General features: G+C 43.4%; 1 protein-coding gene across 1 annotated transcript in view; it reads left to right on the top strand.

Annotated features, from left to right (window-relative positions):
• Nucleotides 1–13,814, top strand: part of TLL2 (tolloid like 2) — a 508,271-nt gene that overhangs the window by 178,496 nt on the left and 315,961 nt on the right. The gene's annotated exons all lie outside the window — the stretch shown is intronic.

Here is a 13,814-nt window from a genome sequence, read left to right as displayed (position 1 = left end):
CACCAACTTCAATAGGGCTGTATTTCACCTTAATTGTATTCGTAATTACGCTTTCATTGTTTGACTGTTTCCTGCTTGGAGGGGGTATACATTGTTGTAACACCTACAAAAAAAACTGAACCAAAAACTGTTGACATACAGTACGTGAGCCTGGGCTCAGGAATGAGGTGATTTGTCCCATCCAGTGAAATGATAGAGCTCCCTTGTCCTTGAAAAACACAGGAGCACTGAGAGTTGCCACATGGGCTCTCATTAAAGAAGACACCAGATTAGCCTGGAGCAGTGGTTGCCAGTTCCTGTGGATCTGGCTGCTCTGGTATTCAGGAGGAGTAACTGAGGAAAGAAGGATGACTGTGAGAAGGTTTAAATATGCTGCACAAGACCTAACCTCCACTGGAAATGTATACAGGGGCTTCCTGGGCTCAAAAGGGTTGAAAACAACTGTCCTTGATGAGCAGATAGTGTTCAGTAGCCAAGGACCTGGCAGATAACCCCAGGACATACTTTACAAATAGCATCTGTTTCTGCAAACCTGCTATTTAAAAAATCTCTTGCTGAAGCCAAATCAATGCTCTTTAGTTTGTGTACAACTCTGATATCCAGTTCTTGGGTGTGTATTTCCTCTGGACATCCCGGAGGATATTGCTGGCTCCACTGTTTGTGAACTGAAGTTGGTAACGTGACTGTGGACTGTGTACACAACCATGAGCAGCAGCAGGTGTGTGCTGTTGCTTGGCCCCACAACTGGTACCTTCTGAATGCAGTGGAAAGGGCATAAGAGCTCAGATTTGACACTAGCATTGAGATGCTCTGCCCCTTCAGCATGTCACTTCACTGCTCTGTGCTTTTTATCTCCCTCCTTGAAAAGAGGTAAAACCATTCTCCTTTGTAAAGCTGCCTGGGCATTAGAACTGTGAATCTATATTAAGCTTTGTGTTTCTATGAGCAATAAGTGACCATTGCCATCCAGAGTAACAAAAGCAAATTCACCATAAATAGATATTTTTTCCTCTCCAAAATTAAGCCCAAAGCAGATTATCTCCTAGGTCCAGATGGGAAATGCCAGTGGAAATATCTCTCTTCATAGCCCCTCTGTTCAGTCTGATGAAGCTCACTGAAGAAAATTAAATACTACCACATACTTTTCTGTGACCAGGACCTTTGTGATTTTCATCTTAGCAGTGCTACTTGTGCTCTTATCTATAAAACTCTGCTTCTTTTTGTATGCTTGTTTAGTGTGGGATGAATGGAGACAGTCTACTGTTTTACTGCAGACTTCCCTGCGCTTACTAATTTAAGGCTGCCATTCAGACTGAAATTTCCATGTTGGCTCACGATGAATCCGTACTTTATATGCAGTGCTTGAGAGATATTTCCGTATCCTGAAATAACAGGAGGGATGTGATACATCACTTCATGGTTCTGTGGTGCTCCACAACCCACAGGATGGAGGACAGATGTCACTGAACTGCTGCACACCAAAACAGTCACTGTGCAATGATCCTTCATCAAAAGCCAATACGGTTGAACTGATACACAGGTTTCCATGCCAGGTAAAAATAACAGGTGTATGTATTTTTAGTGGATGTGTGTAAGGAGAACACAATTCTTTGGTGCCTTCCACAGTTCCTGGCAGTGGTCTTAACAAAAACCAAAAGAGTAAATACTGACCTCCAGATGACCCAGCTTTGAATCTCAGTGATTTGCAGTCTGACAGCACAATTTGCTTGTCCCTAAGTTAGTTTTCATGTGAAGAACAGGCAAAGACACAATAAAATATTGCCCCAAGTTTGCAAACTGAATCAGCCAAGTTCTAGTCTGTCAAAAACAGCAGTAGGCGGGGGGGCAGACTTACCTTTGTCCTGATAACACATGTTAGTGCAGGCTGAGAAGGTAGCAGGGAACAAGGGAAGGGCTGCAAAGGCCTGCAAAGCAGATTTAAGGTAAGCTTGGCTGCCAAGGAGGCATTGAGCTAGTCCAATTTTTCTGCAAACGCTCCACATCTAACTGTTTCAGGGATACTTAAAGTCATGTTTTCAAAGCACACCATTACAGAGAGCCCTCTGGGAAGAGCTGGCTGCTCATTTTAGTGCCCAAAAATGCAGGGTAAGCTGTTATGAAGATCTGGCCCTGTTTGTGGCTGCTGAACTATTTCAAAAGCCAAACCCTTTATTCATATAAACACCAAACTGCCTGATGTCAAGTCAGGTTTGCAAGATAAGATAAGAGCACTTCAGTGAGGAATAAATGGAGGAGAGTTTATGGAAACTGAGTTATGGTAAATAGATAGCATCGAGAAGGGGGTTTTAAGTGGTATTCTGCATAGCTGAGGTGGATAGGGAGTGTAGATATATTTTTCAGAGCTGTGGGAGAAGATGAGTGGAAAGCCAGGGGTTCCCTACCCTTGTCTTTCCAGTGGCCAGGAACCCCATGACACAGGTCTGAGCAAGGGGATCTGGAAGCAGTGGGGTGCAGCAGCGCAGGCTCAGTGTTTCAGAGGCAAGCTCTGAGGGTGATGAGAGGAATGGAGAGAATGTGATAAGGCCAGGGGAAGATTCTGTGAGGGAAGGGGAAGGAATGAGCACGAGAAAGGAGGAGGTGTAGGGAGGCCATTCCACTGTCAGTTTCCCCTTACTGGAGGCAAGTTTGGGTCCTTCAGCTGAAACATCAGAGAACTGAGGGCTATGCCTGTTGCTTTTATGGGTGAAGCAGATACCCTGACTAGTGTTCCCTCAGCCATCCCTAACAGCAAACATGGGACAGCATGCTGCCAGCAGCCATTCATCCTGGCCACCAGCAACCTTAGAAATAGCAAGCCTTTGTTGTCACTGTCCTTGTGTTTGTAGGTGATTTAGCCCAAGCAGTGATGAAAGCCAGTAGAAACCTGTAACTTACTGCAGATGTTCCTGTGAAGACAGTACAGGTCCAAAGGATCATACAGTTGCACTGTGTGGCTGTGGTGCTGCTGGATGCTGAAGGAGCAGCAGCAGTGTACCACCACTCCCTGTTAGATCTGGTGTAACATTTCTGGCTCCAGCACTAACCCAAGTGTCTGCACATTCTTATCAGCAAGCCTTGCAGGTAGCATTACATGCTTGTCGACTTGAAATAGAAATATTCCTTAACTCTGAACCTCCTTGGCCTCTCTCTTCATGTGCTAGTCTCTGTTGGTGGCAAATAGATTCGACTAATTTATATTTAACCTTCCTGGCTATGAGCTGGCTGCAATGGCTCACAAAATTCATGCCTGCAATGGCTCACAACTGTTAGAATTCAGGAAAAAAAGGCAATCAGAAAAAATTCACCATGATGCAAATGTACAAGTGAGTCTTCTAACACACTTGCTATCCCCACATGAAAGCTCATGATCTGGGAGCTTTGAGGTATTAACATAACGCAAGCTCCATATCTGGACACCTGGACCTTTATAGACATTTAGCACAACTTGCATTGGGTAGCTCACAAACACTTTGAGAAAGCTCTAGGAGAAAGAGAGGTGAACTTTAAGGCCATGGATGAAGGAAGACAGTGGGATATGAAACAGACTAAACTAGACAGGCTCTAGTTAGCACCTGACTGGTATTTTTTTTAGAGGATTCTTTGGCATAGTTCCTAAACTTTTTGGATCATTGGTCAGTTTTAACTTTTAGTTTCTTGCAAGCCATCACTTAACTTAAAGCACTAGAATGATGGTACTCTACAGATTTCCTGACCTCCCAGAGCAGACCACACTTCACTGCTGGCACAGAAAATACTATGTGGAAAGACTGTGGTGAGGAAAAGATTTCACAACGTCAGCAGTACCCAAAGGGAGGATAAGATGGAGCTCTCGATGAGTAATGTGAGGTTTGGTACCAGCAGGTTTAAATATCTGTGATAAAAGTTGTGATTTCATCCGTTGTTCTGGGGAAGACCTGGCCTGCCAAGTATGCTGTGTTCACCCTGCTTTGCCCTCACAGAAGAAAATTAGTTTTCCCACCCTTGATATTGGGGTGCTGGCCTCAGGCAAGGGAGAGTTACATCCGTGTTCTCACTCCATCCCCAGGCCTTCAGATCCAGAAAGGCCTCCAGATCTTTCCAGTGCTGTTTCCCAGGTGTTTCTCTGCATATTGAGTGGGCACATCTTAGGCAACCTCTAACTCTTCAAAACTGTCCTGCTTTTCCCCAAACCAGATGCTGCTTTCCTACCATCACACACATTAGCCATGCTTTCTACTGCAAAATGCATTAACAAGGGTTTAAGTCAATGTCAGGTGGGTCCCCAAGTGTTACATCTGAGAGGCAGCTGAATTCCATTTGTGTTGCAGTAAAGGGCCATGCTGGATCTCGGTGGGATATTATGACAATGTCCCAGTGAAAAGGATGTGTGATGTCATTTTAAGCTGGAGGAGAAAAATGGTGAGCAGCCTGCATTAATTAGTATTAAATCACACTTGGCAGCCACGGACTCCTCTGCAAAGTATCTATTGCTAGAGGGCGTGAAAACATACCTGTTGAGTTGGATGGGTGAGGTGCAGAGATAGTAATACCAGGAAACAGGATTTGCAACAAGATGGTGCAGAAAGCAGCATGATGTTCTTTGGTGAAAAATCACTGAAAAGCAAGTAGCACTGTCCACGAATTTCATCTCCCTTTTCACTTGGGCACTGAAGTCAGCTGATATTGGAAAGAAAATGGTTGAAGACAAAATGGTCTGTTCTAGACAGGAAAATGCAGCTGTGATTGCTGATGACTGCATATGTGTGTTTCCCAGCATATGGAAGTGGCAATGTGTTTCTGCTGTTGTTTTACCAGTAGATCTAAATGCATTTTGCAGCAGAAAGTCTCTCTACAGTTAATTCCACTCTTCTGTGGGAGTACAAAGTTCAGGTAGCTAAGGCACAGGGAAGGGAAGAGAGTCAGGAAATCTGCATATACTGTTACCATCTTTAGGGACACATGATAATTAAAGCAGACATACAGAGAGCCTTTGGCTAGATCAGGGTCTCTGTAAAGCAAACCCAAGCTACCAGCATTCATTGTCTCAATTTTGTGACAGTCATTTGGGTGTAAGAGTAAAGTGCTATACAGGAATGGGAACTTTTTCTTGTTTACCTTTTTCTACCAGATGAAAACTAGAATTTCCAACTAAAAAAAATGCAAGGTACCAGCATAGCTGGAAGTGGCTCCCTGGGCTCTCAGGTTGGTCTTCATCTGCTGGGAATCTCTGCCTGAGTTAGTCTTGTGGGCATGTTCAGTGTTCATGTCTCATGGGTTTCAGGGGAAATAAAGTGTCACTTCAACTTCTTTCCCCACAAATCTTTGGTTTTACCACCACCACCCTAACAAAACCCTCCAGCACTGAAAACAATAGAACATTAAACCTAAATTGATGCTTTCAGTATTACTGGAATAGAAGAAAATTTCAACACAGCATTAAAAATATGTCACCTTTGCTGTGGCATTGTACGGGAACTGACATGACTTCTTATTTTGTTTGCCCATGGAAGGGAACTGTCATTTTCATTGCTAAAATATTTGTCCATTGGATGGAAATAGTCACAAATGGAACAAACCAATATGTTTTGATTAAATACAGGGCTAGTCTTGTTTTTTTCCAGTAAATGTTCGATGTTTTCAATTCTCTTCCTCCTCCCCTGGGGATAATATAATGGACAGTTATAGATCACCTTGCATCTCAGAAGATTTCAGATTGCATAGGGTCACTATCCTTGCACTGGAGCGTTGGTACCTATGCAGCAAACAACAGTGAACAATTTATCCCCATGGTGTACTGTAGTGAAGGTGAGTCACCTTCCACAGAGCAGGGGAGTTTTCAGGAGACAGACTCCAGTTCGTAATTTGTGCCAAACCCAGGGGTTAACACTGCAGTGTCAGATCTGGCTACCCTATGGCTGAGGAATGAAAACCAGCAGCTGTCTGAATTCCAAGGATGGTGCTGGGAATAGCTGCGATGAAACAAAGTCCCACCAACTTTGATCTTGGATCTCATGCACTGAATTAAAAGGGTAACTGAGTTTGGGCCTCAGGCACAGGCATCTGGGGAAGCAGCAAGGGAATTTGCTATGTTTTCATGGGAATTTTCTAAGCATATGATGATAAAGTGAAGATAACTCTCTTTTATCACTGAGATCAATTTATTTTGAGTGCTTCGAGGCCCCTGCAAGATCACAGTGAGGCCATCAGCAGACTTCTGATGCCCCCTGCATGTTGCTGCTTTGGGTTGAAGAGGTGACGCTTTGGCCTCAATCAACCTTGTAAATAAAAATGGGGCAAGAAAAGATTTGTTTGTGCATATCCAAACACTTTCCTCATTCCTTCTGCTTTCTCCCAAGTTTGGTGTGATCAGTTCATATACCCACCACTTTCCTGGGATATGAGCAGCTGCCAGAACCCCCTCTGGCTGTTGTCAGTTTGGCTCAAGACACCTCTGCAGGAGTGGCTCCAATAGAAGAGAGTGCTGTCCATACAGATACAGCATTCAATCTCCACCATTGTCAGAGCAAAGAATCATATTTCTCCCACCCCTGCCCTCTGGGTAAGAAAAGGCAAACATGTCATAAAGGTACCATAACAAGCCTGCTGGAGATGTCTTTGCAGCCTCTTTCTCCACCCCAAATTGGAATGTACCTAAGCTCCTTCTGGTCTGCTTATTTATTTTTTTCTGGCAGCCCTTGGGGAAGGCACCTAATACCTTTTTGCAAAGATTATTTATGGACTCAGAATGCCAGGAACGTGTCTTTGACAATTAGTCTGTACAATATGTCCTGAGCCCTCCTGTCTGGCACCTAATGGTGTCAGTCCACAATGCTCAGATTTCTTTGGCTTTTTGCTGTAAGCTGGATGTATATGATCCTGGGTTGCTTCCATGTGAGCAGAGTACTGTAATGACCAATGAGATGCACTCGTATGACTTAACATGGTAGCATCCCAGTAGTGCACAATTCCTGGTGATTCCTACTTAGGTTCTAGGAAAAATGTCTAGTGAAAAGAGAAAGATCACTGCTAGCCCTGGAGTAATACCTGCACAGCACCCTAAGGTGCTACAGGCTTGTCCCACAGAGGGTGAGCTTGCTTGATCTGTAGTGTACCATCTCCTACCTAGCACCACTTGCTACTGTGAGGTCTGTATTACTTAGATGCACCTATGGGTCCAAGTGGGAGCTCTGCCTGTGTACCCAGCACTAAGGTTAAAGAGCATATTTGTATCAGACAGACAGCTGTAGACACACTTTGTATCAAAAAACCTTAAACCCCTTCTTTTGGATGAAAAACACTGGCTTAGTTAGTATTTCTGCCTTTTCAGGATCAAGATCACAGCATAAAATCTTCTGAGAGAAGCTTGGTGGGTTTGCCTCTTACCTAAAAGAAAGAGGGAAAGGTTGCATTTTCACACCTTCATAGTGTTTCCCATCCCCTGTGAATCTGGAATACTTTATAAATGACGTAGATCTTGGTCTCAATATAACAGCATGAAATGAAACTCCTTACTCCCAGTCAAGACTTTGAGACAAAATGGAAAACAGTGTATCCAGCTGAAACCACAGGGCAGGAACTGATCCCAGGAAGAATTTGGTCTGGCTGCAAATATTAACATCTATTATTCAGTCAATACTAGATGACATTTAATGACTGTAGTTGCATAAACCCTCCAGTTTTATGTTTAAATCAAAGTGCAGTATCTCCAGCACAGATCCTGCAGCCTATCCTCTGTCATTTCCATGTGTAGGCTTTACCATAAAGCCTTCTGTGACTTGGGGTTTAATCATGAACAGCAAACTCTAGAGGTGCTGAGAATCTCGGTGAAATATTGGGAATTTTGACAGAAATTTGGTGTGGAAAGGATATGCACTGACATGGCAAAATACTCAGTGAGTTCATTGAGGCTGGGATTCCCTCCAGTTACTCCTGGATGTTTTGCTGGCCATTCCAGCCCCTCTTCAAAGCCTCACCTACAGCTACTCCTGAAGCTCTGCACCCATTGGTTTGTCTTCATGGAAGACACTGAAGCATCATGGAAGACTAGCATTTTCTGAATGCTGGCAGAAAAGATGGGACTTGCTAATGCAAGACAAGACGCCCGAGCATGCAAAAGGTCTTTACTGTCAACAGTCTCTTAAAATTCATTTTAAAAGGAGAAAGCGATGAAGGGAGGAAAACCAAAATACTCAGAGATGCTGACTTGCCATCTATAGTCATCCTCCCTCGCTGGTAATTAATCTTCTCCCCCTCTGAGCCCAACAGACCAGCTACACACATTCCTTATTCTCTTTATTGCTGGAAAGAAATTTGATTTTTGGCATGCCTTTGGTAGGATTCAAAATACCTTTGTGCTGTGGTGAGTGTGAAGGAAGGGAGTTTCTCTCCTCAGCAGATATGCTAAAAGCATAGCATGTCTTATGGGCTGGGCTCTCCACCCCACCCAGGTTGCAGGGAACCATTTGTGGCTGCCTGATCCCACAGCTCTGGCATATGCTGGACTTACAGGCTGGAGACACTGGGTCTGTGTATATTGCTGCCTGTTGCTGGAGATCAATATTCTCTTGCAAGGTGGAAGTTCCTTCTGAGTCATCAAAAAAATCAGTATGTAGGAATCAGGAGGAATGGGATTTCAGGTGAAATAGTAACTTCCCATTACTGTCTGCATGCAGCCAACTGAGTAAATTTTGGGTCTTGTATTACAAAACATAAATAAATCACATTAGCAAGTACAATTGCAAGCAAACCATGAACAATGTAGAATTCTCTGAAGGCGATCTAAGCCCAGTAAAGAAGGTGTTGACTAAACCCTGTGAGAAGGTTCTTAATGGTACTGACACGTCCTTTTCCACCATAGCTGTGGTTCAAGAGGCCTTCAAGAAGGCAATATGAATGGGAATCTGGCCCTTCTTACTGCTGGGGTTAAACTACAGTCTTGCTAATGATGCAGCATTTCCTTATATTTGTAACGAGAATTAAATGGATAAAGAACATCTACCTGGTGATAAAGCTTGTGTCTAGCCCAGTTCTGAAGGACTTACAATAAAAGACTGATCATTTCACACAAACCAGCTGTCACGCAATGTGGCTGAATCACAGTGATGAAAAGCCATGAAAGAAGGAGCCAATTTACTACCTATGAACAGAGTTTTGTGAACATCACAGTGCTTGAACCACTACTCACATGTTGTCAGTGCTGGGTTTTGCCTGTACATAAGTGTTTCCCTGCTCTGTGCTCCCAACCTGTAGTAAGACCTCAACATGCATGTTTAGTACATTGAGCTCAGGATTGTTTGTGTTCCCCCTTTGCCTGCCAGCAAAAATTTCACAAGAATTTTCCTTTAGCATGATTTAGAGGTCATTATGTCATGTGACACTCAAAAATGTAATCATTCCTGGTTAGAGTTAACTCTGACTATGAGGAGAAGCAGGGAGCTGGTAGGTGAGGACTCTGAGCTTGCACCTCTGTGGGTTGCTGTGCAGCACACACAAAGCTGCACCTTGTGATTAGCTTTTCCAGATCCCTTAAACACATTCTGTGACCTCTCGGCATCCACTGGGTCACAGGCTGCAGTCAGTCATGCTGTGGCCCCCAGACTTCACTGGGAAATTGGAAAGAGTGCTGGGCAGGTAGCAAGCTGCACCACACCAGGATTTCTGTGCTTGCACTCTCTGCCTCACCTGTAACATTTTAATTTCTTGCAGCCACAAGCAAAGAGGTGGTTTAGGGACCAGGAGCTTTGTCCAATGGGATTGGATGCCATCCAGTGTTTGGAGCCATCTTGCCCATGTGGGGTACCTTGATAGGAAGCTGTAAGCTCTGATCCGAGTATGTACTCATATCAAGAGAGGGCAGCCTGTATTTTTGAAGCAGAGGATTATCAGGATGAGTGCCATTCCTCATCATGCATGAAGCTGGTGCCTGTGTGAATACACAGCCACAAATCACTGCAAAGAGCCAAACAGTTATGGGCAGAGAAACTAGGAGAGGATTTTGTTAGTTACCCAAATGTAAGCCAGGAAACACATTGCTGACAGAACTTTGCTTGAAAGATTTGGACCAAGGGATCCGCTGGATAAAAATGTCATTTCTTACCAGATGCTGTATTCTCAGTTACAAGCAGAAGTGCTGTAACATCCAGACCTTATCACAGTGGAAAAACACAAGCAATCTTTTAAGAAATGGAGGAATAAAAACTGTGTATTTAAGCACCAGGCTAAACAGCTCACTAACTGACAGATTAATGTGGTGATTTTTTTTTTTTTGTCACTTTTGCATCAGCTTTTCAAGGCAGGATCCTGGCCCCCAACAGAACTGCTTACCTGTTGAAGTGTGACATCATGCTATCAATTGTTTTCCCTGACAATTCTGATCCTGTTCTCTTTTGTCTGAGCTGCATGCTGCAACAGGAGCTAGAAAACAGGGAACTGTGTACCCCAAAATAACCTTGGGATGTTGATGTACAGAATGGTGGGTGGTGTTATTTAGATGTCTTTGTAAACAAACAAATACAGCTGATTAAAGCTGGAAGGCCACAGGGGTTTCTGCCTCCCTCTGCACACCCCACCCTTTGCAGTTATGGGGATTTCAGGTTACTCCGAAGGCCAGGTTGGAAATGGGTTTCTCAGGGGATGCTCTATATGTGGTTCAGCTCCTGCTGGTGGAGACACAGCAAATCAGGAGGAAGACTGCATCGCTGTAGCATATTTTTATTATTTGGTGGGATGTTTCAGTCCAGCCATCAGCAAATGCCATTCCTAGTACCCTGCAGCTCTGACTGATAGCTTAGAGAACTTGATTGCTTATTTAACACAGAGGGAGTGGCACACAAACGTGCTCCTACTTCACTGATCAATACACCCTACGTTATATATTTCCGGTGCACAAGCCACACAACTGAACTTGGAAGACAACAGCAGTTTCTTGGAGACTGTGCAGCCATCTAGCGTTACTGTGTATATAGCATGCTGGTTATCTGCTGAGACCTCAGACAGCTTCAGTGCTTTTTTCCTGCATGTGTCCCAGCTGGATGTTTAAGTTACAGGAGATTTTGTTAAATGTGCCAATTCACTGGTCTCGATGGTCTCTGAAATTTCTGACTACCTAAGGACTGTGGTTGTGGATGGAGAAGAGGATGCTGCTATGGTATTTCTTTAAGCCATAGCAAGTACAGGGTGTTACTACCAGGAAGATCAACCAGGGAGTCTGTGGCTGCTACTGCTGCATTTTAGCAATCACTGAGTCTTAAGGGGAAAAAAAAAAAAAAGTAAAAAGGGAAAAGGAAAAACTAAATTTAAATTCGAAGAACAGTGAGCAAGTTCAGGGATGCCACTGCTATCTGCCACAGTTTTGGAGACTTTTCATTTGCTCAGGAATAGGAAAGCCTTGTACCCACAACGTGAAAGAGTAAGATAAGGGCAAAATAGCTTGAACCTGAATGCCTCACTTTTCATATCTGGAGAAAACCATCTTATTTCAAAGCCCCAGCTTCCTCTTCAGTCATTCAGCAGACAGGGCAATTAGTTCAAGGAACTACTTTTACAGTTTGCAGTAAATTAGTTAGTCAACCTGTGCAGGCAAGGAGCATGCTGAAACAACATGCATTCTTGTATTGCATACCAGAGTGACAAGTAAATCTCAAAGGTGACAACCCAGGGTTACTGCGACTTAGCAGCAGCCTCTTGGCCAACCTGAGAACAGAACCGTCTTTGTTTACAATCTGCATTTTTCTAACTCTTATCTGCTCTCTTGCACTGTAATTTCCCCCAGCCCCCTCTGTGCACTAGGTTCATCTTTCTCTGCTCCTTGCATTACACTGTGTAAGTGTCCAGGTGTGTTATGAGGAACTTTAATCTTCTGAAACAAAAGGTGATGAATTGGTGACTTTCTGCACTGCAGCAACAAGTCACCAACTACTGAGGTAAAAGAAATTGCTTCTAGATAGAAGTTATATATTACAACCTCTTTGCTTGAGCTAAGCAGCAAGTGGAGATTTGTACCATGGAGACACATCATTTTCTGGATCCTGCTGCACTTACGGATGGTGCTACCAGCTCTGGCTTTTTAACATCCTTTGCTGATAGAAATAGCCTTATTCTCAACCCATAAGAATCTACCCCATGAACAATTTACATAAACATTGCCTTATTCCCCTTGTTACCTCAGACATTAATATCAAATATAGAAGCCTCAGTCTCTAGAGCAGCTGGAGAGGAGCAGTGACAAGCAGCAATTACTCATTCCACAGTAATCGCTGGATCTGGATGAGGATGTTTGTCAGCATCACCTTACTCACGTGTGCTAAACCAGGTAAGAGCAAGACTGGACATGAATCTTTTGCACACTCCCCTTCTGTCTATCTGTGGGATGTTAAAACCAGACCATGGTATGTGTCCAATAGGCTCTAGCCACAGTTGACTGATCCGGTAGCATTTACCTGGAATACTTTTTTTTTTAAAGTCACATTCTACAAAATCTTTCACTTCATCAGTTTTTGTGGATATTGGATATTTCAGTGTCACCGAAGACGTAGCTTTAATTACTATTCTGTCATTTATTTCTGATGACTTTTACCGATAAACAGGGAAAGTAATATTCCAGCCCTAAATTATGACTAGTTGAACACAGAAACACTCTGCACACAAAGGAAATACTCTCCTAGAGGCTAACAGAACCGCTCTCCTGTTGTGGTGCTTAGTAGTATCTTGGGACTAGTGGCTGGGGTGGTGGGAAGAAGGGTGAGGGCTGTTACACAATGGCACAGTCTCTCCCTGCAAAACTGAATGGCATTCATGATGCTGAGCAGCCCACAGGGAGTCAAAACTGCACTACCCACCATCAAATCCCTTCCTGCCACGAACAGCTTTCAGACAAGGTGTTGGCCAGAGCAGGAAATGGCTGAAACACAACTGTCTGATTTAAGTGATAATCTGGGGTAAGGTGGTTTATGTAATCACAATTCTAAAAATGGCTTTAAGTACATTACAAAATAATGTGTATGGATACCAAAGTGAAATGGAACGTTTGTATTCTGTTATGTATTTTATGTAGAGGCTTATTTTCTTTGGAAAGAAGATATAAATTGTGCTACTTAGAATTTCTGGGCAGAACAGGTTTTACGGTGGTTTGTGAAAGCAGCAGAGGTGTTAACGTTTACATCCCAGCCAAAAGCTTTGCAGTTTCATTTTCCTGAGTGCTCCTGAAGTTCCAGCTACATCTTCATCCATGCTTCCTGCTTGCAACTGATGTTAGGAGCCACTTAAGCCACCACCATATTCCAGCTTGAACGCATTCCAGTTGTCATCTAGGTGATTATTCTGCTCTAGTTTGGAAAGCACGTTATGTCTCATGGAATGAAAGATGCCTCAGAAAAAAAAAAGGTTTTATTTATTTACCATGATGTCTTGAGAATAGTTTCAAGTGAGACAGGCGGCTGGAAAAGCCTGCATTCAATTGCACTATGCCAGTAAAATAACCTTACTAGGGGTTAAGAACATTCCCTTACATCCATGCAGAACCATCCCAAGTTAGCCTCCAAACTGTGCCTTGCAAAGCAGCATCACTTTTCCACAAAACACATTACAACATCCAGAATCAGCCTTTAAGGCTTTGGGAATGAGAAGAATGCCATCTACCTCAGTTATTACTAAACTTGTTTGCTCTACCGCTGCTTCTTTCATTCCCCTTTCTCCCTTTCCAGGTTTCTGTTTAGAACCAGGAGGAGCTCTGGTCCCCTTGTTCACAGAGTAAGTTTCAAATAGTGATCAATTTTGACACAAGCCAAGAAATGAGTAGCACAGCATTTTTTTTTATTTTTTTTTTTTATGGATTTGAG

The sequence above is a fragment of the Neopsephotus bourkii genome, unplaced genomic scaffold (assembly GCF_033783945.1).
Source record: "Neopsephotus bourkii isolate Nb327-2 ecotype Australia unplaced genomic scaffold, CSIRO-AGI_Nbou_v1 NB_951, whole genome shotgun sequence".
Classification (NCBI taxonomy): Eukaryota; Metazoa; Chordata; class Aves; order Psittaciformes; family Psittacidae; genus Neopsephotus; species Neopsephotus bourkii.
Note: the sequence above shows the minus strand (reverse complement) of the source record. Positions and strands in the feature narration are given on the sequence as shown.